The sequence below is a fragment of the Crocuta crocuta genome, unplaced genomic scaffold (genome assembly GCF_008692635.1).
Source record: "Crocuta crocuta isolate KB4526 unplaced genomic scaffold, BGI_CrCroc_1.0 scaffold67, whole genome shotgun sequence".
In the NCBI taxonomy this organism is placed as follows: domain Eukaryota; kingdom Metazoa; phylum Chordata; class Mammalia; order Carnivora; family Hyaenidae; genus Crocuta; species Crocuta crocuta.
This window is the reverse complement of record NW_027531896.1, coordinates 102,053-126,524: the sequence shown is the minus strand read 5'-3', so window position 1 is coordinate 126,524 and position 24,472 is coordinate 102,053. Positions and strand designations below refer to the sequence as shown.

General features: G+C 46.7%; 1 long non-coding RNA gene across 2 annotated transcripts; it reads right to left on the bottom strand.

Annotated features, from left to right (window-relative positions):
• Positions 1 to 911: 911 nt before the first annotated feature.
• LOC144239420 (uncharacterized) lies at positions 912 to 23,645 on the bottom strand. 2 transcript variants are annotated; one of them, XR_013337424.1, is made up of 4 exons: positions 22,758 to 23,645; positions 8,537 to 8,777; positions 3,877 to 3,970; positions 912 to 1,104 (listed from the first exon to the last, which is right to left on the bottom strand). It is a non-coding gene; the product is annotated as an uncharacterized LOC144239420 (long non-coding RNA). The 2 variants fall into 2 exon arrangements; XR_013337425.1 differs by having other exon boundaries at positions 912 to 1,101.
• Positions 23,646 to 24,472: the final 827 nt, after the last annotated feature.

Below are 24,472 nucleotides of genomic sequence, written 5' to 3'. Positions count from 1 at the left end.
AAAGCAAGAATTATTGTCTTCTTGGGGCTTATATTATGGGTTGTGTGTTGTGTCTAGGGGGGAGATGGGCAATAAATACAGAGAAAAACAAGATAACTTTGATGCGCTAAGTGCTATACGTTGAAACAAGACAATGCAATGGCATGACTGGAGAAGAGACCTACTTCAGCCAGGGATGGGGCCTCTGAAGAAGGGACATTTATTCCAAGAACTGAATGATGAGCCTGAGTCAGGCATGTGAGGGGAAGTCCCCAGACAGAGCAGGAGGAAGCCAGTGGGGCTGGCTTGCAAGTGTGTGAGAGAGTAGTGGTCCCAAAGGACGATGGAGAGGAAGGCAGGGGTCAAATCTCACAAAGCCTTCGAGATTAATCCATGCGGTCTGGGAACCACTAGAAAGGGTGACATAGTCTACAATGCCTTGTGAGGCTCTTTGTGTTTGTGTCTGATCTTGCCATTAAATTGAACAAACAGGCACAAAAAGAGCCACGTTCAAGAGCTTCCCCAGGGAAACAGATCCACGCTGTATAGCTGCACCTTTGAGCCATCTGGGGACTTTTGCAAGCTGCTGATGCCTGGGTACAGCCCAGGAGCAATTTAATAAGAGGAGCTGTGGATGGGCCCAGGCTGGTTTTTCATCCACTCCTTTCTAGTGATTCTATGCATCACTGGAGTTGAGAACTGAGATGTGTTGGGGAACGAGGGGTTGATGAGAACGAGCTGGGGTGAGTCTGGACTAGACTTGGAACATGCCACACATGGCTACCTGACTGAATTTATTACAATGGAGGAAGAAGAAACACAAAGCAGGGCCAGATAGGAGGGCGGGCAGAGCAGAGACCTGGAGATTGGGGTCCCTTGGTGGGTTTGGAGGCACACTCTGGTGGCCATTGGTTGACCCAACTTGCCTTGACACATCTGACCCCGCTCAGTCTCCTAGATGCCCCTTCTCTTCCCAGAGGCTTCCAGTCAGAGCAGCTGCTCCCAGAGCTGAGGCCAGCGCTCCTGGCAGCTGGCCTCAGAGGGCACACTCTCTCAGTCACCAGGCTCTGATGAATCGTCAGTGTTCTTCTGGTCGCAAGTGACAGCAAACCTGACCCAGAGCTGCTAAAGTAAAGAGGGAATCTATAGGTTCAGGTGGCAGAGAGTTCAAGGGTATGATTTCAAATGTGGCTTGATCCCAGAACCAGTCAATGGCTGGGAAATGAAAGGCTTTCATGGATCTGGTGTGGGTCACAGTCCTATCCTGGGAGCAGGGGATGGACTCAGTACCATTATCCGAAGACAAGGGCTGGGAGTCAGGAGAGATCTGTTGACTAGAAGAAAACCATCAGGTGCTGCTATGGGAAAAGTGGGGGCAAGGATGCTTGTGTGACCCAAACCAGCCCACGTTCCCTAGAGTGGTCCCATACGATGGTAGAAAAATGGGGAGTTTATGTAATCTGCCTTGTTCTGTTGATCAGTTTGGATAACTGTGGGCTGAGCTTGAAGAGTTTGAGAAGACCCGAAGACACAGCCTCATGGGGGCGAGGGGTGGTAAATGATATTTGTCATTGAACGTAACAGATGATTTGATCACTCTCTCGTAACAGATCAGATGTATATTGGAGGAGAATGACTGGCTGTCTTTCTTTGTTTTTCCCCATCAGAACCCCACACCCAAATAGAGTAACTCCTTCGGGAAAGATATGCCCATCCACGTGGCAAGGAGAAGAAGGACTCCCCTCCCCCAATGTGGTCAGGTCACTTATAGGCACTTGTTATGTGATTGTAAGTGGTAGTGGGGATATGCTGGAGATGTGGATGCTGAAACCAGACTGAGAGCCCAGGGGCTGGATTGGGTAATACTGGGGTGATAGACAGAGTTTGTGAGAAGAGGAAGCAAGGCTCCTTTCAATCATCAGATTGATGGAGGTGGAGGCACTAGGGCCTGGCAGAGGAGGGTCTGAGTTAAGGCAAGAACACAGACGTAGGACTTATCTTGTAGTAAGTGCTCAAGCCGTCATTCCTGACAAATTCCTTCTTCCTGGAAATCTCTCTGAAATGCTCTTGGACTGGCCAAATTGGGAAGAAAATGACTGCATTTCTCCTGTTGTTATCTGTGAACCCAGAACTCTGATCAGAGATCACATATGTGTGTGTGTGTGTGTGTGTGTGTGTGTGTGTGTGTGTGTGTGTGTATAAAAACCCTGAGAGATTTCACCTTGGCCCTTGTGATGGCCCAAACGAGCAGCTGGATGGCACAGCTTGGGTTTTCCAGCTAATTATAATAGAGCAAGAAACAAAACACAACGGGGAAGGAGAAGAAAGGATGAAAGGCTGGTGGGGGAAATCAAGCAAGCGAGAAAGGAAGAGAGGTCACAGCAGCTCTTCCAGGTGCAGGGGTGGTGTGATTTATAGTAGAGGAAGGTGGGAGCAGGAAGCTCGGAGGACCCTCCTCCTCATATCCTCACTGCCCCATAGGCTCCCACCTACCCACTTGCCTGGAGGAGGAAGAGATGAACGGGGAGAGGGGCATTTTGTCCAAGATCCAGGCTAGCTCGGGGCATTTACATTCTCACCTCTTCTACCTTAAAGCTTTAAAGAATAGTTTCTCAGTACTCGAAGGACGTGATCCAATTAGAACCTCAGACACACACTGGAAGTCGTTAACCGCTGAATCAAGGGAACAGGGAACAGACTTACAGAATTAGGGAAAGAGACCAAGCAGAAAGCAGATAACTTAATTTCCATAATTCAGACAGCAGTGCCATTTAACAGCCACACTGACAGCCTCGAATGTTTGACAGGGAGAAACAACCCTCAGGTTGTGAGAACTCCTAAGGAAAAGGCACGGGAAAAGGCCAACAAAGTAATTTTGTTTTTGATAGAAAAGCTTTCCCAAAAGAATCAGAGTTGGAAAACCGTGTGTCCTAGCCAATTTGTCATGTGTAGCATGTAGTCCGATCAAGCGGAGCCCCAGCCGCACGTCGGACAGATGCTAACACTTGGCTGAGAGCCTCCTCGCCACTGTTCTTCCTCATCATCCAGTGGGTCCCCTGGGGCTGTCTTTTCCCCGGATGGGGGGAGAAAGACCCGTGCCAGCTCCGGCTGCCACCTCAGTCCAGGTGTCGGGAGAGATTTCTCCAGCAGTTAAAGCTCCTGAACCAACTTCTGATAGCCTGGCTTGGCGGCTCCTAAGACTCATTGGTTGCAAGTGACAGCAAATCTGAGAGTGTCCTCCCACCCCCGTGAGATCTGATTCTGGGGTTCTCTGGTGGGATCAGGGCACTGATCTTTTTGAAGAAGCCCATGACATGATTCTTTTTTAAAAAATATAATTTACAGTCAAATTGGCTTCCATAAAACACCCAGTGCGGGGATACAGGAGTGCTGATGCATAAGGGCACATGGACCCCTATGTTCATAGCAGTGCTTTCAACAAGAGCCAAATCATGGAAAGAGTCTAAATGTCCATCAACTGATGAATGGATAAATAAGATGTAGTTTATCCATACAATGGAATACTACTTGGCAATGAGAAAGAATGAAATCTTTGCATTGCAGCAATGTGGATGGAACTGGAGGGTATTATGCTAAGTGAAATAAGAGGAAAACAGATACCAATTGTTTTCACTCATATGTGAATCTTGAGAAACCTAACAGAAGACCATGGGGGTAAGAAAGGGGGGAAAAAAGGATTCTAATGTGTATTGAAGGCTAAGTAATTTACAGGCCCTGAGAGGAGATCTAGTCCTTTAAATTCACAATTGCAGATGGTTCAGGAACTTTGATGGGGTTTTCTGAGGGCTTTATTTGAAGAAGGTGGATAAAAAAGCACTTTCTTGTATTCCAGCTCAAAAGGATCTCACCCTGGGGAGCCCAGGAACAGCCCCTTACCTCTTACTGAGAGTCCCCGCTGAGAATTCCTGCAGGTGGCCCCCAGGGGTATCTGGTTATGCGGTTTGCTTGTTTCAGATGTGAGCATCGTGCACTGGCAAGTTCAAGGGCAAGAAAAAAAATGCAGACAAACAAGGAAAATGCATACTCAATAACTCCGTCGTCACAAATAAAAAGAATGAGACATTAAATAACCATCTGGAGATGATGAATATACCAGAGATAAAACTAGTGACCATACAGGATGCAGGGAACGCAGTGAGTGTAAAATATGTAGCATTAATCCAGATCTTTAAAAAAAAAAAAAAAAGGCCTCCTTGGAACACCTAACCAAGTAATTAAAATAGTTAGAAAATCAACAAATCAGTCAGCCCTTGCCAAAACAAAACAAAACAAAACAAAAAACCTAATTGTAACAGTGAAAAAAAATCAGAAAAAAAAATTGAAGCCGGAAGTACTGTTAACCCAAGAATGGAACCCAAGATTTGATTCTTTATTTAAAAGTATGACTAGAATAGTCTGGCTTGACCAACCAACAGAAAAGAGAAGGGATATTATGAGAATATTAACTTGTTTTAAAAAGGCAATTATCATCATTTAAAAAGGCAATTATCATCCTAGAAAAATCGTGTTTTTCTCTACTGTTATATATCAGTTCGCATAACTGTACCTGCTGGGAATGACTATGCAAATGGAATTACATCCCCTCATAATTTAAACTATCAGAGAGTCCAGCCGTTGGGTCATACGAGGTCCCAACTCAGAGGCCCCAAGAGCAGGCACGACCCATGCCAGTGGGGAGTGGGGGCCGGGGGGCACGGTGTCACCACCTACATCACCGCCATCCCCTCTCCTGCCACAGAAGGTGCTGTAGATCACCTTCCTCCTGTCTGAGTGCTGCTGGGCTATGTCCTAGTAGTTAGTGGCCAAGGGACATCCCTGAAGGAGGGTAGGTCAGAGGGGACTCCATTCTCACCTTGCTAGTTTTCATCTGTGCTCCCCTCTGGGTCCCTGAGGCCTCTGCTGCTCACACACAGTCCTCCCTGACGTCCACCCTCAACCTCCTATCTGCCCAAATGCTCTGAGGAAACTATCTTCTTATTCCAACCATTCTGGAACCCCTGGCCATTGTGTCTGTTCCTGTTCTCACATACGCCACTCCCAACCACAGCCCTGAAGTTTTCCACGCTGTCCCCAAAGGGTGGCTCCTTGGTCTTGAAGGGGTGCTCACCCATCTGCCCTTTGATTCCTCTGACCCTTCCATGCAAAGTTTATGGCCTCAGAGTTTGAAGAGACCAGTGACTTGTTCACTGACCCTTGTTGACTGATCTTTTCACGGATGGTGATTCATTCCCCCCAGAGGGATGACTCCATTTTCTTCTTTGATCAGATATAAGAACAGCAGTAAGAACGGAAGTCCCTGTGTATTGGGGGAACTGTGGTTGTGGAATCTAGGATCCCTGCTTTCTAGAAGTTCACAGTGTTGAAGAGAAGGTGAAATATGTATACAAACAATGATCATGCAAATATAGCTCACAGGTTCTTTTGGGAAGTCCTTGGGACCTCTGAGGAAGACATGACCAGAGGAATCAAAGAAGGACTAATGAAGGAGGTGGCAATTAAGCTGAGTCTTAGACAGTTTTTAGGATATCATTAAAAAGTTGTCGAATTTAAAGGAAAATATAAACAATTGGGATTTCAGATGGATGCGCAGGCAGGAGACTGCTTTGACACCAAATGGCACAGTAACTCTCCATGATATATTTTCTAAAAGTGCCATTTCTCAATAATTTTTAAAAGGTAACATGGTGATATGAGGAGTTTTAATATTGTAATAGATGACATTAAAAGAGGCAGTATAAAATTAATATTATTTGGTGGCGCTTGGATGGCTCAGTCGGTGAAGTGTCCAACTTCTGCTCAGGTCACCATCTCACAGTTTGTGAGTTTGAGCCCCGTGTCAGGCTCTGTGCTGACAGCATTGAGCCTACTTGGGATTCTCCCTCTCTCTCCTTGGCTCTCTGCCCCTCTCCCACTTGCTCTCTAAATACATAAATACATAAATAAACTTTTAAAATTAATATTGTTTAACTGAATATTGGATACAGTGCAAGGATAGCACTCATCTGGGCTCTCATTCCATCACCACGCGATGGTGCAGACTTGGCCTCCTAGCATGGACTGACTGGGGTAACTTTTCTCTTGTCAGATCCCAATGCCAGATGAGAGGACGTGTCAGCAAACAAGTGGAAACTGAAAAAAATATGGCATGTTTCTAAGGAATAATGAGTTGAGTAGACCACTTTCTCTTTTGTTTTTTTTTTTTATTGAGGTGTCATTGACATACAATATTTTATTAGTTTCCACCATACAACATTGTGTACCCTCTACCAGTTTTCCCCATCTGTGTGCCAAGGTCCCAAGTTTTCCCAGAAGGGCTCTGACCATGACATGACAGGCTTGTCTCTGTTGAACATTCCATCTTTTTCAGGTTTTTAAGTCCTCAGTTTGGTCTTCAGCCTTCTCTGCTTTTCCACAATGAGAAAAAAGGTCTGTTGCTCAACTGCTAAGGATGTCCTCTGACCTTCACATCTGCTTTTCAACTGTTGAACCGTCTTCAGGCCCTTTTGGGCCAATGCCACCTGACAACCAGCTGCTGGAGTCACTGTCCTCGAATGCCTTTCCCTTCCTTCCCAGACCCCTGACCCATTGCATCCACCAGCGTATTCCCTCCATACATACATTCTCTCAAGTAACTTTCAGCAATTTTAGCAATTGAGACCCCAGGGCCATGGGTGGGGGTCCTGATGACCTTCTGGGTACCAAGTGATCCTGTCCCCAACTCCATCCTTATTCCCTGCCTTCTCAGGTCCTTCCTGGTGTCAACCATATATTTGGATCCCCTAGGAAGCCGGTGGTAGGATGGAGTTGAGGGGGTAAGAGGTTCATGAGAAGGTAACACCTGCAAAAGATACAGGAGGAGGCAGCAGAGCTGGATAGGGAGAACCCCAGGGACTTCTTATGAGTATATTATGAGAAGGTTATATTCGACAGTCTCAGTCAACCCAGTTATGAGATTCGACGGTCTCAGTAACCCAATGGGAAACTCCCCGGCCCAGTGGAAGGGCCCCCTCACCACCACTGAGCAGAACTGGCCAGACCTTAGTCAACTAGTCATGCTCAGTCAACTAGCTGGGAGCTGTCCGGGAAGACTGTGGATTTGATTCCAATGTTGTGACAGGTCCCGAGGGGCCACAGCTGGAGGCTGTCAGCTAACTGTACACCTCACAGCTGAACAGTTCTTTCATATGGGAAGACTCACAAAAAGCATTTCCATGGCTGCCGTGGAATTTTCTGGAAGCTGGGTCAGAGACAGAAGGCTTCTCATTCCAGGGGTTGCAGTCTGTAGAGTTGGGGGGCTTTTAGCTGGCTCTGTTACCCAAACTGGGGAGGCACGGGAGAGTTTTAAGTCCAAGCTGCCAGTTTTATTTTGAAAACTTTTTCTTGACAGGAGTCAATAAGTCTTTGTATTCAAAACCTTTTAAGTCTGATGTGAAGTTTAGACATATGTCAGGGAAAGAAGATATTTGGGGAGTGAAAGCAAGAAAGGGGTCATGGAAAAGGGGAAATGTCAAGAACTTTCTCTTGTAAGTCCTCTCAGCCCTTAGGGAACGCAGGAATAATATCTGAGGATCAACAATGACTTTCCCTTCCTCTCTGCCCGCTCGGCATCTTGAAGCTATCCGAGGGGGGTGAGAGTGTTTAAAATCATTATCTCCTCAGGAGATTCCTAACAAACCATTAAGTGTTTATTTAAAAAGAACATTTTTTTTTTCTTCTCTAGTATAAACCAAACCAGTCCTGTAAGAATGAGGAGACTTCTAGGGTTTTCTCACTGGAAAGGTAACATTTGTGACATTTTTCATCAAGCCCCTTGGTCTGGTTCACAGCCATGAGATGGGTTGTGTTCTCTGTTCAGAAGGTGGATGCCCAGACCCGCACCCCTCATTGCTTTGCATGTTCCCCAAAGTGCACCCTCTGCTACTTAAGCCCTTAATAGTACTTGGTCATAGCCTGTGGGCAGGTCCATGTCAGGCAGGTGCAGTCCGGGTTGTGGACACAAGGCTCTGGTCCTGGGCTCTGGCCGGAGCTGAGAAAGGGAATGGGGGGGCGGTGTGTGTGAAGGGTGCACACATTCTACGGGACTGAGATTGAGCTCACTGCTCGGTGAGTGAGGCCCTCCCAGCCCCCTTTGATCACCAGCATGACTTTGCTGGGAAGACCATGGGGTGGGACATCTTCAATACCAGGGCACATTGTGTATTGTGTCCATTTCCTATTCTAGTGGCGACACTGCTGGCAACTTCCCTCTTAGTGTCTCCAAGAAAGAGGGTCTCCGTCATCTGCCTGGAAGCAGGGAAGATTCCAAAGATCCACCAGGTGTTTCGTCCACTTTGATCACAACCATATCCCACCCTGTATCTTGGTGCAGTGGTTTTGGGACAGGCTCCATGCTCGACAATGATAATCTGGTTGTCCTGATGACAGCGCTGGTTATTACAGGCGGAAATGACACTGCTCATACAGTAAATATCAGCTACATACAGCTATGTAATAAACTTAAATTGGAATTAATTGAAATGAAAACTCAGTTACTTACTTGTACAAGGTACGTTTCAAGTGCTCAATAGTCCCATGTGGCTAATGGCTCCCCTACGGGACAGCACAGATACACAGCTTCACCATGACAGAGAGTGCAATTGGTCAGTCATGGGCTAAATAAGATGACACGCAGTCTCTCATGGGGTTACAGCCAGAACGCAAGCCTCACCAGCTGTTGATGCAGATGTTCCCTCGCTGGTGCACTTCTTGCGGTTCTCAGGGCTGCTCGGGCAGGGTATCTGATGGGAGGAACGAGGCTGGAGTGACAGATCTAGACCAGGAGCCCTCTGCATCCCCCCTACCCCTTGCCGTTATGCCTGCAAGGTCCCCCCTGGCCCACCTCTCTTTTCCAAAACTACGTCTTTGGCATCGTGTACGGATCACAGAACCCTTAACAGTCTTGTGACCGATGTATTTTCTCATTCCTGGTTAGTTGTTAGCTGCTAACCTGGTTCCCGGGTGCCTGATTTATTGAGAGGAGAGCAATCATTTTGTGCCTCGTACAGACTCTGGCCTAGTGACGGATGTCCTAATGTCAGCTTCATGAAAATGGGTGGAAAGTCTCAGTCCCGCTTCGCCTGGACTCAGCCTCTACACCCCTGTAAGTTGCTATATCACAAAACCGCCAGTAGATGGCAGACAAGCCCCACAATAAGCCAAAGAGATCACCTGGATCTTAAAAACACTGGAACGTAATGGAGTGATAGTGGCCCATCATCAACAGGGAAGCACCTAGCGCTTGAACGAATTCTCTGGGTATGACAGGGAACACCCAGAGAGACACCTGTGTGCTAACTGGTGGGGGAAATCCCAGTGTTCGGGTGTGTGACTGGAAACCGAGTCCCGCTCATCTCCTATGGACTGAATCCTGAATCCCCCCCAATTTACATGTTGCAGCTCTAGCTCTAGCTCCCAGTGTGGCTGTTTTTGGAGATAAGGCCTATAATTTAGGTTAAATGAGGTTATAAGGTGGGTCCCTGTGCTGATGGGATTAATGTCCCTTTAAGAAGAGATATTGTAGAGTTCACTTTCCTCCTACATGCAAGCTGCAAGGACACGTTGAGAAGGTGGCCTTTTGATAACCAGGAAGAGGACCATCACCAGAAGGCGAATCCTCCTGGACCTGGGTCTTGGGCTTTCCCACCTCCTGGACGCCGAGGAAATACATTTCTGTGGCGGAAGCCTCCCAGCCTCTGGGATTTGGGTGCGGCAGCCTGAGCTGACGATAGGGCATCCCTACCCGGTCTGCACTGCAGAGGCACCAGGAGGCGCGTCAGGGACCTAGGGAGCTTCGCTCTGTTTCCTCCTGCTGCTCTGACTGCTGAGGAAGGAGGACTCCAGTTTCGTCGTCGGTTGTTTGCATTAAAGTCAGATGTTTCCCCCAAGATGAAGCTGTTAACATGTTTTGTTTTCTGATCAGAAATATATCCAACTGAATGAGCCACCTGCTTGCTGTTCATGTTTGCGATGTCCATGTTGGCTTCCCCCTCCATGCCAGTGGGGACACTATACACTGTGTCGCAGGAGAGAGGGTCAACATTCCCTGCAGGGCCAGCCAGCGTATCAACACTGCTGGAGCCTGACCTCAGCACAAACCAGAAAGAGCTCCCGGGGCTCCTCCTCACTCCCGCGGCCCCCTGGGCATGATGGCTGCCTAGTCAGGGGCAGCCGTTCTGGACAGAAGTCACCCTCACTGTCAACGACCAAGATGCTGTCAGGCCCACAGGCCCCGTCCTCCTGTCACCTCTTGGGGCACAAACCTCACCATCTGTGACTCCTGCCCTGGGGCTGCTGAGGGTCTGGGACCTTGTTGGGGACAGGGGAGGGGCCAACAGCTCTGACATGGCATCCCTCTTCCTATCACTGGCTCCCTGCCTCCTTATCTGGGCTCCTCCAGTGCGCCTCCTCTTGGTCCCCAAACGGAACTGCAGGGTGTTTGTGCAGCTCCTGCTCCGAATTCCCCTCCCCCAGGTCCCCTCACTGCCTGCACAGGCCTTACATCAGTGCCTTCAGAGAGCAGCCTCCTTCCCTCACACATCCAGGCCCTTGTTGACCTGCGGTTCTGACTCCACCTCAGAACCCTCTGTTGGTAAGTGGTGGTTCTGGAAACCAAAAAAGTAAACTATAAATACTCAGAAGCTGCCACATGGGGACAGACCTGCCCACTGAGACCCAGGTCCTGGCCGCCATGAATGCAGTGAGGGCTGGGCAGGGAGACCACAACTGTCTCTTATCTACGGCCATACCACCCTGAATGTGCCCAATCTCATCTGATCAAGATCCTTAATTTAATGGATCTTAATTTAATGGATGACTTTCATGTCAGGTAACAACAGGATTTGAGGATTAGGACCTGATACCTTTAGGGACCATGCCAACCTGCTGTACTATTCCAGTACCAACTCTCTGTGAATATGCACCACTTCCCCACCCCCTCTCTCATGTTCACAACACATTTCTCTAAGTATATCCAATGCCAAGTGTGTCCAGGCTCAGAGGGGTACACAAAGGAAGGCCTTTCTCAGAATGTGCTTAATGACCTGCTTTGTCATCCATTATCTCACAGAAAAAAAGACATGGACAGAGATAGCATTAACCATCTGGGAAGAAACTATCTCTATGGAGAAAGTCCTGGGTTATTATTCTTTGACTCTCCGATGGGATGTAGGGGCTGCGGTCCCCAGCTCTCATGGAGGATGTGGGGGGCCACTCTCAAATATGATCCACTTTGCCTCCCTTTTTAATCCTTTTCACTTATTGGCTGAGTGGCATACCTAACTTTCCCAAAGGATGGAAAAGACTATAATTTGATTATATGTTTCTTAAGCTCATGAGGCACTTTGAAATGTTTTATAAAGTCCGGCTTAAGAATCACTTTTTTGGACATGGCTTGGTTCAGGAGATGGGAGAAATCCCTCAGTTAGGAACATAATATCCTACTGTTTCTCTGATTTGTGACACAAAAATCACGTTCTTGCCTTCCTGCCCCTCACCTGACCTCAGCTACTGCTGAAGGCTCTTAGTTAGATAATCCACTTTCCTACCAAATTCATACATCTCTCCCCTCCAGGACAGGCAGCAGGGATTCAGGGAAATGTCTTGATTCAGGGATTCAGGGAATTGAATATTGTAGTGATGAACTAGGCCTACACTGACCCAGGGAGGCTCCGTGTGACCCAGCCAAGAACCCAGGGCACCTGTTGAGACATCAGGTCTAAGTCAGCTGACACCCTGGGACCATATCACCATGAGAGTATAGCCTGTGGGCAGGTCCCTGGGGGTTGGAAGAACCCCTTCTATCCAACTATCTCCCTCCCCCTCACTCATGCCCCACGACTGGGAAGAGTAACATTGGAGAAAGATGGGAGCTTCTGGGCTGTGTCTGCTGGTGGGGACTTCTTTTCACAGGACAGGGCTATTGGCCCTTGGCCCTAGACATACACATATTGAAATCTTTAGTTCTTACCTTCAAGCAAGTCATTGTCTATTACGGAAGGTAGACCCCTAGATACATAAATAATTACACACTCATGAATACATATGCATTATAGCTTAACTGAGATGTGCTGTGGTTATAGCAAAGATAAGATGAGGGTGTGGAGGAAAGAGGCGCACTGGCTAGGGGAGTCGGGAAAAATGCTCAGAGAGGAGAGATTTCAAAAGGGGAAAGGGATTTTTAGGGGGATAAGGTGAGGAGGTTAAAACCTTCTTCAGGCAGAGAGTGAGGCAGCGCTCACTGCCAATGTTCCTTCCTCATTCCCTAGGGCAGCACGGGACACTCCTCTCCTTCCTCCCAGGGCCAGAGGTGAGGGAAGCCCTACCTTTCTCCCCCAAGAACTGTGGTGCTTCCCAAGGTCACACTGAGATCCTTTCTATATGCCTAGCATTTTAGACTTTGCCCAACTATGGGATGCTGAGGAGTGTCTACATTTAGATGGCTAAGAATCCATTTCCAGTGGACAGGATATCTCCCATGGAGAAGAGGACGATCACTGAAGAGCTTTCACAAGGCCAGGAGCATTTGGTGCAAATCCAGCCTTCACCCTCCACCCCTGTCTCTCTCAGAGGCTGTCCCACTCACCGCCAGGGCCGATGCTCATAGAGTGGTGAGCTTGGTTCTATCACGCGCAACACAACACCCACACCCTGGTCCCACCAGCCTGGATCAGCAGCGCTGGGTCTGGAGCTAGTTTCCTGCTACCCACTAGCAGGTCTGTAGCAGAGGAATCTGCACAGTCTCTCTGTCTGCAGCTTGATGCTGTCCCTCTCCACTCTGTGGCTCTGGCACCTACATAAGGCTGCCATCTAGAAATCAGGGGGGCAGCCAGTGACCACACATAGCCTCACTTTCACCCCTAACCACACCAACCTCCTTGCTTGCATTTCAACTCTTCTTGACATGTGGATTCCCCCTTGGTCATGAAAGATTCTTTTGTAGAACAAATAAAAGACTTTACTTCCAGTGAGGGGACAATAATCTATTCCTAAATGCCTCCTTAAATCCCTGGAGGATTCTAAATGCCAGTAGTAAGATTGTTCAGCTCTCTTGGTTTCCCAGAACTCAGTTTCTATGAACACTGCTAGGTTCTAAGAGCAAAACAGTCAGGGTGACCACAGGTCTGTGTCCTGCCCCTGGGGACCTGCTACTACCTCATTTCCCTGTGTTCTGTTGACCCACTACAGTAGCTGACAGGGCCTCCCTTAGGGACATTGATGACAAGCAGACAACCTGACAGACAAAAAGAAGGGAACCAGGTTGAACCACATAGGCATGCTCCATGGAGATAACTAGAAGGACACTGAAAAGGGCTTCCCAACATCCCAGGAGGTACCCCCAAAACTTCATCCCCATGTCCTCTTTGGGTCATATCCATGGGACCTTGGAGTTACAACCCTGACTTGGAAGGCTACAGAAGAGTGCAGAAGATCTGACCTGAGACCCTGGGGCTGCTTCAGCTTCCAACACACATGACAGAAGGCCAAGACCACAGCTGTGGTCTCCAAGGGGCAGGAGATACCATCCCTTCTCCTGAGACATGGGCCGGACACAGTGCTACATTGTCAGGTCAGCAATGTGTGTCCAAATTCTCTCTGTGGGCATCTGGCTTCTCATATTCACTGCTTTCTTCAACCCCAGCTTAACTTTGAATTTAATTACCAGTCTTTGTCGGTAGTGGTTGTGTACATTCAGAAATAGATTCTCTGTGATAAAGCAGTTTGGCTTGGCTATTTTGTGTTATCTGCTTGGGCTGGGCCTCAATCAATGGTTAACTTGGCATCTAGTTAGAAATCTTAGCAGAAAACAGAGTAAGACCCCATCTCTGTAACAATAGATCCTTGAGTGATCATTCTGCAGGCATCTGGGTATCTGTCTCCAGAGTGACTTCCATCCCATCCCCTGGAGAGGAGCCCTGTGACTGGGCCAGTCTCACTGGCCTCACTCAGTCTAGCCTCAGCCTCTGTGGGGCCAGAGACACCACCATCACCTCCGCCACCTCCTCCAGCTGCAGGCAGAGTGAGTCTGTCAGCCTTGAGATACCCTAGAGTAGAGTTCTGTTGGGCCCTCAGACATGCAAATCGACTCCAAGGAGACCTGTGTTTATTTAACCCTGGGGCACAGGCCCCCATTCTGGAGCAACCCTGACCATTATTTACCTGTCCAACCCCATCCCTATTGCCTTTTTGTCCAGAAACAGCAGTTCCAGAGGATACTCCAAGATGAGCTGCCAGGCCCAGCTCCTCTGTCTCCTGGTGATGGGCTTTCAGGGTAAGCATACTTCCCACTGCCGATTGTGAGCTGGACCCTTAGGCTTCGACACAGAGACCATGTGCTCAAAGGGGGGTTGGGGCAATTATAGTGGGATAGGTAGCATTGTTTTTATTTAACTCTTAGTAGGAAATCCAGGCACAGAGCCCCAGGCTGACAACGAGACAGAGCCACAAACAGCTTTGAACCTGTCCTTGGACCCCTGAACACCAGGGAGCACCCTGTCCATGTTCCCACCCAAGTTCACCCTGCCTTTGGAGGCTCACCAGGGATCCATTTAGGCTTTAAGGGAGGGACTCATGCATCAGTCTCTCTGGCGCAGGGCTCTGCCCTATTGGGTCACCTTTCGTAACTTGTCTTGGGCCTGAGGACTGAGGACACATCGACAACTATGTGAATTCTTAGACACAGCAAAGGTGGGAAGACCCAGGGACACGTGATTTCTAGTTTGTGCCATGTTTAAGACTTCTGAGAAACCACATTTCCTCGAAGCCTTTGAGGAAAGTAATACACTGTGGGGCCTGGATGGGGTGTCTTTGCAGACTGCGTGGGGCGGTACGTCCTGACTCAGTCCCCAGAGACCCTGGCGGCGCCTCATGGCAACTTCGTCTCCATCACCTGTAGAAGCAGCATGGAGGTAGGTACCTCCATGGCCTAGTACCAACAGAGACCCAATGAGTCTCCTCGGCTGCTCATCTTTGGGGCTTCCGCCCGGGCTGCCGGAACCCCATGTATGTTCCGGGGAAGAGGCTCAGGCTCTGACTTCTCCCTCACCATCCACGGAGTGGAGGCTGAGGACATCGGGGTGTATTACTGTCAGCAGCACATTAGCTGGCCACCCACAGCGACAGGTCCCCAAACAAAAATACCCTGTCTGGGTCGTGGATTCCGGTTCTTGAACCAAGACACCTGCTTCCTGCAGGAGGCTACAGCGTGAGAGATGTGACATGTCTGCATTTGGAATTACACTGAATCTAGACCTACTTAGAGAAGACGGTGGAAGTAGACAGAGCCAAGCAGTGATCCGGGCAGATGCTTCAGATGGATTTACTGATTACTGTCCTGTTATCTATTCCAGCAGAACAGAGCACCCCAAAATGTAAAGGCTTAAAAGAGCAACAGTTCATTATTTCCCATGATTCTGTGGGTTGGCCGGGTGGTCTCTCTGCCGGTTTGCCGGGACTCACTTCTGAGCTGCGAGTTGTTGGAAGGTCAGCTGGCCTGAAAGACCCAAAGTGGTCTCCTGTCATATCTGCCAGCTGGTGCTGGTTGTCAGGTGGGGAGCCTTGTGTCTCCTCTTAGTCACACACAAGGGCAGGTGTGGCTGGAGACCTCCACCCCCATGTGCAGGCTCTATAGGGTTGAATTAACTATAGAAATTTACAAATTAATAATAATGCTACTTTTATTATCACCATCCACTAGCAGCCGTGACACCTTGGACTTCCTGCATCCTCTGTTAAGCCACTGGCTGCACGGGACAGCCCCCCACAATAAAGAATTTTCAAGTCTACAATGTTAAGGGTGCCCCCATTGAGAAACCTTGTCCATAGGCTACTATTTGCATTGACAGCTATCCTACTCTGCTTTTAGTTCCTGTTCTCCCACTTCACGTACACCATGAGAACTTCACAGCCATGTACTGTCATTACCCCCCTGCCAATCTTTGTCTTATTTTTGTCATGCATTTTACTTTTACATATGTTTTGAAACTCACAATATAATCTCATTCATGTTGCTTTCCATAGTCAATTGTCTTTAAGGAAATGGGAAATCAAAAGACAAGTCTTTTACATTTACCTGCCATTTACCATTTCTGGAGCTCTTCATTTCTTTTGTGTTTCTAGCTGGTGAAATTTATCTTTAGCCAGAACTTTCCTTTGCATTTCTGTGGTGCAGGTCCGATGGTGACACATTATCTGTTTCTTTTTCATCTTTAAATGGCTTTATTTCGCTTTTATTTTCTAAGGATGTATTTACTAGAAATAAAATTCTAAATTAACATATTCTTCCTTCAGTGCTTGGAGATGCTGTCCCATGGTCAGTTATGCATCTTTTCCTGATAAGAAATGTGCACTCCTTTTTCTTGCTCTCCAAAACTTTTTTTTCTTTTCTTTTAATTTTTTTTTAATGTTTTATTTATTTCTGAGAGAAAGAGAGAGAGAGCGTGAGCAGAGGAGGGTCAGAGAGAGAGGGAGACACAGAATCAGAAGCAGACTCCGGGCTCTGAGCTAGCTACCAGCACAGAGCCCGATGCAGGGCTCGAACCCACGAACCATGAGATCATGACCGGAGCTGAAGTCAGACACTTAACCGACTGAGCCACCCAGGCGCCCCTACTTTTTTTTTTCTATCTGGATTCTTTCAAAGTTTTCTCCTTAGGACCAGTTCATCAGTTTGACTAGGACGTGCCTAAGTGTGATTTTATTTGTGTTCCTGCTGTTTGTGGGTTGTTGAGTTTCTTGAATTTGTAGGTTGACATTTTGCATCTGCTTTGGAAAATGTTTAGTCATTATTCAGCTCATAATTTATTTTTGGAACTTTTTTTGAAAAATGCTTATTTCTGAGACAGAGAGGCAGAGCACGAGTGGGGGAAGAGCAGAGAGAGAGGGAAACACAGAATCTGAAGCAGGCTCCGGGCTCCGACCTGTCAGCACAGAGCCTGACGTGGGGCTCAAACCCATGAGCCACAAGATCATGATCTGAGCTGAAGTTGGACACCCAACCAACCAAGCCACCCAGGTGTGCCTCAGCTCATGGGCTGTAGAGGGTTGGCTGGCTGTAGGCTGCTCTAGAATAGCTTCATCTTTGGCAGCTGGACACTTTTCTGCATGGTCTCTAATCTTCTAGCAGCCCAGTCAGGATTTGTTCATGTAGAAGTTGTAGGAGACAAGAAACTAAGGAGAAATTATGCAAGATCTTTTGAGACCTAAGCAAGTCACAGGCTAGCCCAGAATCAAAGACTGAGCATATAACCTCTATCTCCTGAGGGATGGAGATACACAGGGATGTGGCCACAGGAAGGGAAATCACTGGGAGAGTCCTTGAGGCGCCATGGCAGACAGCACGGCACCCATACTGTAGTGGGAGGGGCCAGATTCACTCTGCTAGGAACATGGTAGTTTCAATCTGGAGAACACTGCGGACACCTGTGTCATGTTTACTCTCTGGCGCTGGAGGGAACACCATGCTGACCAGATTTCCAGCCTCTGAGTTCATGGCTCCAGGAGAGAAACTCACCATCAGCTGCAGACCAGTGACTTTAGCTTCCAAACCGCAAAAACGAGGAGAGGCTCCTAAGTTTTTCCATTTACAAAGCGATTGACCAATGTTCTGGAACCCTCGGCTACTTCTGTAAAATTCAAGATTCTGTGGGTAAACAGCAACTCAAACACCCTTGTGATACTGGAGAAGACTTTTGTCAGATGTATAACTTGCTTTCACAACTTTGCATCTGTGAACATAAACCTAATTCACTCAAGCTTATCACCCAGGGAGGCCTTGCGGTTCTGGCTGCTTCCTCTTAGGCAAGGGGACTGCTTTGTTTCTCAAGAGCTGCTGAGCAGAAAAGTTTGCTGAGCTCATAGTAGAGGTGACTCACTCTCCTTGATAAAATAATCATCTACCCCCTTTAAGAGTAATTACTGTGTAAGATAGTGGGCATGCGGGTTCCTTCCTTCCTTATTTCTTTCATTCTTCTGTGTATGTTTTTCCTTTGTACATCTGTTTTGATAACATTATTTTGGATGTTTAGAGCCTCTCAGAACAACTGGAAATGTGATATTTTATAATCTATGTATCCAATTTCATGTACCATTTTGCTAAGTTTGTAATTAGAAATCGTACCTTACATGCATCAATTAATTTTTTATGTGAATTTTTGAACCAGTTAATTTGTATTAAACCAAAAGCATGTTTTACACTTATTAAACATACAGACTATATTTTTAAATTAAGAATGTTATACGTTGTAAATTTGCACAAGAACTTCCAAGTCATAGCAGATAAGCATGGGAGTCGAGGACTCCGTTTTTTCCTATAGGACTAAAATAAGAAAAAAATCACTGTGCTTTGAATGCCTGCCATCAACAGAAGGAAATGACAGGATGAAGGAAGCAATTAAAGGTCATCATAAGACTTTAAAATAAGAGATCTTATTTCGAAGACGCAAAATCTATACTAATGATATGAACAGTAAAAGAGAGATGGAGTTGGGATTTTCCCAGGAAAACAAATGACCTCACAGAATTTCCAGGTAGGTTGGTTTTAGTCCAGGGTGTTAAAGGGTTACTTACTGGGAAGTCTGAGGACCAAAGGTCAAGGAAGCCACTTCCAGAGTTCCTCATTCAAGAAATTTCTGAATCGTGGAAAATCTGCTACAAATAATTTTGGTAGCAGCTCAAAGAAGACGAGTCACCAGAGATCTCAGAAGCCATGATAAACCTCAAGAATTACAAGAAGCTTATCTGTGGTCTGCACATACTTTGGACCATAACACCAGTAGAGAGTAAGGGTTTCCTGTACCATTCCAAATTTTAGATCTTATACAAGCACCTTTTATTAACCAAACAAAATCTGGAGAAAAGGAGAAAGGGATTCTGGGAAGTGGTGTCCATGAGAATGCACAAGGGCAAAGCAGTGACGCTAAGCAGACAGATAAACAACTGGTCCACTTCTTTATACTCCAACATTCAAAACACTTGTTTACCCATATTTATGTTTCCAATTAAAGTCCAACGGCATCATGCATCTACCTCATATGATACAATGATCCCAGGAAAACTCACGACGTTCTCCTTCTTCCCCAGAGCAGGATGCTTATTTGTTTTCCAGTTTAGCCACAATCACTTTTACATTAAGTAATTTGAAGAATGAATTTACTACAAATACACCTTATTTAAAAAGTAAGGGAAGGGAAGGGGATATAGCCCCAAGTGGCTAGCTAGTATCCCCAGGTCCTGAAGCCGTTGTGGGAGCTCAGGAACAGTATTGATCTCTTCCTTTGTCTTGCTAGGCAATTACCTAGAGGCAAAAAGCCATTTAATTCTTGGTAAGGTAAGTTCCATGTTGTTGAGCCCGTGCATGGCCTCCATCCCTGCCACCACGGCCACTTTATGTCTGAACTCAATGAACAAACACTGGGGTGTATGCATGAGAAGCTAACTGACATCCACAGAGTTGGTCATCTCATCTGCCCAATGATTGAGAGCTCCCTGTACAGGGTGTGTGTTAAAGTGAACATTTGCATAGGATACAAATACTCTTACAGTAAGTGCTCAGTCCAGAGGGCCGTTCATAAAACTCTGCTTTTGACCTTCTCATCACCAACCTCCCAGGCTTGTTTTATCTAATCTTCTGACCATGGGACCACACCTTTAATCACTGCCTCTCTGATCCAGTTTATCTCTAAGAGAGGTGAAGTGGATTGGAGAAGCCAACTCTGAGTTCTGCCCAGTAGATAAATTTCTTTCTACATGCTCATTCCCAACTATCCTTAAAGTAGTCTGTAAGGCTATAAAACTCTACTTTTGATCTGAATTTATGCATATCTTGCATAAAACTGGATTGCATAAAAATCCATTATATATTGGATCTGAATTATTGTTATTTTTTATGGCCAACTGTCTAAAGAGCATCCACATAAGGGTTAGGATGATGGAAAGGAAGCAATTCAGCAAGTGTAGGTCCCATGAGAGCTTGAATAACTCACCTGTGTGCCTGGGGGACTATATCAAGGCCTAGCCTGTATATCCCACTTCTACAGGTGGATAGGATACTGGGTGCAGACCTTATGGCTTGTTGGATAAGTCACCACTCAATTCATAAGGGCAGCTCAGGTCACATGGCTATTTCAGGATCTATATACAGTGTGTAGTCTCTACCAGGGCTGAACAGCAAGCTAGGAGCCTATCTCAACAAGGGAATTGTTACCTGTGAAGAGATTGGACCACTATTCTAATACCCTAGAGGTCCATTCTGGGCTTCTCCTGTTGGGGCTTTCTGAAGCCTCCAAGTGCTCTGCCTATCTGTCACAGGCACTTTAAGTGTCACTGCACTTCTGGGTCATAAAGTCCTCTGCCAGTGGTCCTTACTGCAGAGCGCTCTTCTCTCCTGGGTCTCAGTCAAAACATCAACCTTACAGGTTACTAAATAAAGGAGTATATATTGGCTTCAAACCTAACTCTTTCCTAGTTACTGAAAATATGTGGGGGTTTTTAAGTCTATTTTTTTTTTTAATTTTTTTATGTTTTATTTATTTCTAGGAGAGAGAGAGAGAGAGACAGCGTGGGCAGGGGAGGGTCAGAGAGAGAGGGAGTCACAGACTGAAACAGGCTCCAGGCTCTGAGCTGGCAGTCAGCACAGAGCCCGACGTGGGGCTCGAACCCACAAACCGCGAGATCATGACCTAAGCGAAAGTCGGACGCTTAACCGACTAAGCCACCCAGGCGCCCCTTAAGTCTATTTTTTTTAAAGTAATCTCTACATCCAACATAAGGCTCAAACTCACAACCCCGAGATCAAGTCACATGCTCTTCCAACTGAGCCAATCAGGTGCCCCTGAAAATGTGCTTTCATGTTGGAGGCAAATTTTTTGACATTCCCCAGACCACTCATCTTCTAGAAACTTCTCTGCAACCAGGACCATGCAGGCAGTTTGGTGGGATTTGCCTTGCACTTTGGTGGTATTCAAACCACCAAATACATGGTTTCAAGCTGACTCTGGATTTTTAATTGTGCAAGCCCTGATAATGATTTCTTATAATTGAAAAAAAATTACCCAATAATTTTTTAAAATGTTTCTTATACTTCCTTTGTCACCTTCTCTTCTTAAGACTTGAATTGTTCGTGTAACAGACTGCTTGAAGTTGTCACACAGTTCACTGATGCTGTCTCTGTTCATGTTTTTTCAAATATTTTTTTCATAATAGTTCAGTTTAGACAATTTCTAGTGCTAAGGTTGTTCATCATTTTTACTGAAATATCAAATCTTGTGACTTGCATCTGTCTGATAGACTTGGGTATTGCTTTTAAGCTTTGTCAGGCAGGACCAGAATAGCATTCTGTCCAGGGGTAATTTGCCTCACTACCAAGACAGTACCTCCTGAGTACTCAGCCGGATGCCCTGTGAATCATGAGGTTTTCTACTCCTAATGGTGCACACAATAACTCTTTCTGGCCCTGTGTGAGCTCTGACAAATTTCCCCTAAAATTTTTTTAATGTTTATTTATTGTTCAGAAAGAGAGAGAGAATGCAAGTGGCAGAGGATAGTGGGGGAGGGGGAGGGGGAATTCTAAGCAGGCTTCTCACTGTCAGGGCAGAACCTGATGCAGGGCTCCAACCCACGAGCCAAGAGATTATGACCTGAGCCAAAATCAAGAGTTGGATGCTTAACCGACTGAGCCACCCAGGCGCTACCTACCCCACCCCCCATCCTCGTAATCTTTCATGCAGTTTTTTCTCCAGCCTCAGTAGGTTCTTGACATGCATGTGTTTATCAGTACACTCTTGAATATGGAGAGGAACAATCTGTGGACATCCTAGGTTCTCTCTCTATGTGGATAATTCATCACACCAAGGGCATCAGGAAATCAGAGCAAAGAAGAAGACTCTCTGTCCTGAAAAATGTGTGAGCATCAAATGCAAGGACCTCATAAAATTTCTTTGGATTTCTGGGCTTTTGTCCCACTCAACAGACTAAGTCTCAGATGGAGAGGTAACATGAAAAGCAGGTCACAGAACTTGAAGACAGCAAAATAAATACTCTGCTCATAGGATAGTAAACTGATTCTGTCTTGTGGCCCTCAGAGAGAGACATGTTCTCTGCAGACAAATGTGCCTGGGTTGGGACTCTTAAGAGACACCGCACTGGAGTGCTGTTATTGTAAAAAGCCAGTCCTGCAGCTAAGCCCAGCCCTGACAGAAGCAAAGAGGATTATATCAATATTTGTTTCATGATAATTTCTCAGAATTCTATTAATTTTTGATTTCTAGAATAAATACATTCATGTAGGTGACAACTTCTGGCTGCCCCACCTGGTGGTAGTTTTCTCACACTTAGGCAGCTTTTTATTTGTGTGGCCCAGTGGGATAGAGAGTTCAGAATGGGGATGAGGACACGTGGCTTAGCTGGAGATGACACATTAGCGATGGCAGATACTCAACAGCTGGGCAACTTACACATCATAACACCCACACTTCTTTATTATTCTACTACCACATTCCATCGCTGGATGGTAGTGATGGTAATTTCTCATGCCAAGAATATCGGGACAGTAGAGCAAAGAAGAATCTCTGTGGCCTAAATAACATCCACAGGCACCAAATAAAAGGGGCCTGTACAGGTCCTTAGAGTGTCTGGGATTGTGTAATAGCTGACCGATGCTGTCTTAGAGAGACAGTAAGAAAAATGTGTCATGAATCTTAAAGAGACGCAAAGAACTCTCTACTCACAGGACAGCAGGCGGATTCTGCTCTTTGGCCTCCAGGAAGAAACACCTGCTCCAGGAGGCAAATTTATGCTGCTCTGGTCAAACTTGGGTCCAGGGGGTTTTATTGCATCTGTACCGTTTTTGAGATAACCCAACTCTGCAGCTGTCCCAGTTATGCTCCATCCTCTGCTGATTTGCATGTTCCCCAGGCACAGCCCACTTCCCTGAACACTGATTGATAGGCTGGTCACACCCTGTGCGGCACTCAGGCCCAGTCAGGACACAGAATGGACATGAAGGCTCCCGCTCAGCTCCTCAGCCTCCTGTTGCTCTGGCTCCCAGGTAAGGAAGAGGAACACCGGGAATGTACTCAGCCGATGTGCTCAGTACTGCTGGGCCCTCCAGCAATGTCCTCTTAACACATGATTCAGAGTGTGGCTATGTGTGTCTCTGTGTCCAATCTCAGGAGCCAGCTGTGACATCCAGATGACCCAGTCTCTATCCTCGCTGTCTGCATCTCCCGGAGACACAGTCACCATCACTTGCAAGGCGAGTCAGAACGTGAACACGTGGGTGGACTGGTATCAGCAGAAACCAGGGAAAGTTCCTAAGCTTCTGATCTATCATGCATCCACATTGCAAACTGGGGTCCCCTCACGGTTCAGGGGCAATGGGTCTGGGACAGATTTCACCCTCACCATCAGCAGCCTGGAGCCTGACGACGCTGCAACTTACCATTGCCAGCACTATAATAACTACCCACACACAGTGTTACAGACCAGCACATAAACCACCAGGGAAGCGGTTGGGCTCCCCCTGCTGGCCCTCTTGTGCCTGCATCTGCTCAGAAAGTGTCAGATGCAGCCCTGCTCTGGAGGTCACTGGGAGGTGTGGGAGGAGGGAAGGGAGGCTCCTCTGCCCCCTGACTCCCCTTCCCCCTCCTCAGTCCAGCAGCACAGACATGACAATGCCCCTTGTGATGTAATCAAGATGGAGATGTGGGTGATGGCATCCATCAGGGTTCGTATGGCAAAAGAGAAGCCACTCTAGATATTCCAAGAAGGAATTTTTAAAGGTGACTTTAAGTTTCAAAGAAGTTCTGTGTTCACAACAAAATTTAGCAGAAAATAAAGAGATTTCCCAAATGTCCCCTGCTCACGCCCAGGCACAGCCTCCCCTATTGTCAACAGCCCCCACCAGAGGGTACATTTGTTACACTCGATGAGCCTATGTGGACACATCATTATCACCCGAAGTCCATAGTTTATACTGGCATTTACATTTGGGGTTGTACATTCTGTGGATTTGGACAAATTTATAATAACATGTATCCACCATTTTTGCATCATACAGAATAGTTTCATTGCCCCCCAAATTCCTCTGTGCCCCAACTATTATCCCTCCATCCCCACCATAGCCCCTGGCAACCACAGATCTTTTTATTGCCTTCACAGTTTCGCCTTATCCAGAATATCTTATAGATGGAATCATATAGCACGTAATTTTTTCAGAAGGGCTTCTTTCATTTAATAATATGTATTTAAGATTCCTCCATATCTTTTCATGGCTTATGAGCTTATTTCTTTTTAGTTTTGAATATTATTCTATTGTCTTGATGTGCCACAGTTTACTTATTCATTCACTTCCTGAAAGGCATCTGTTTTGTTCCCCCCAAGCTTTGGCGATTATGAATAAGGTGAGTATAAACATCTGTGTGTAGGCTTTGTATGGACATCA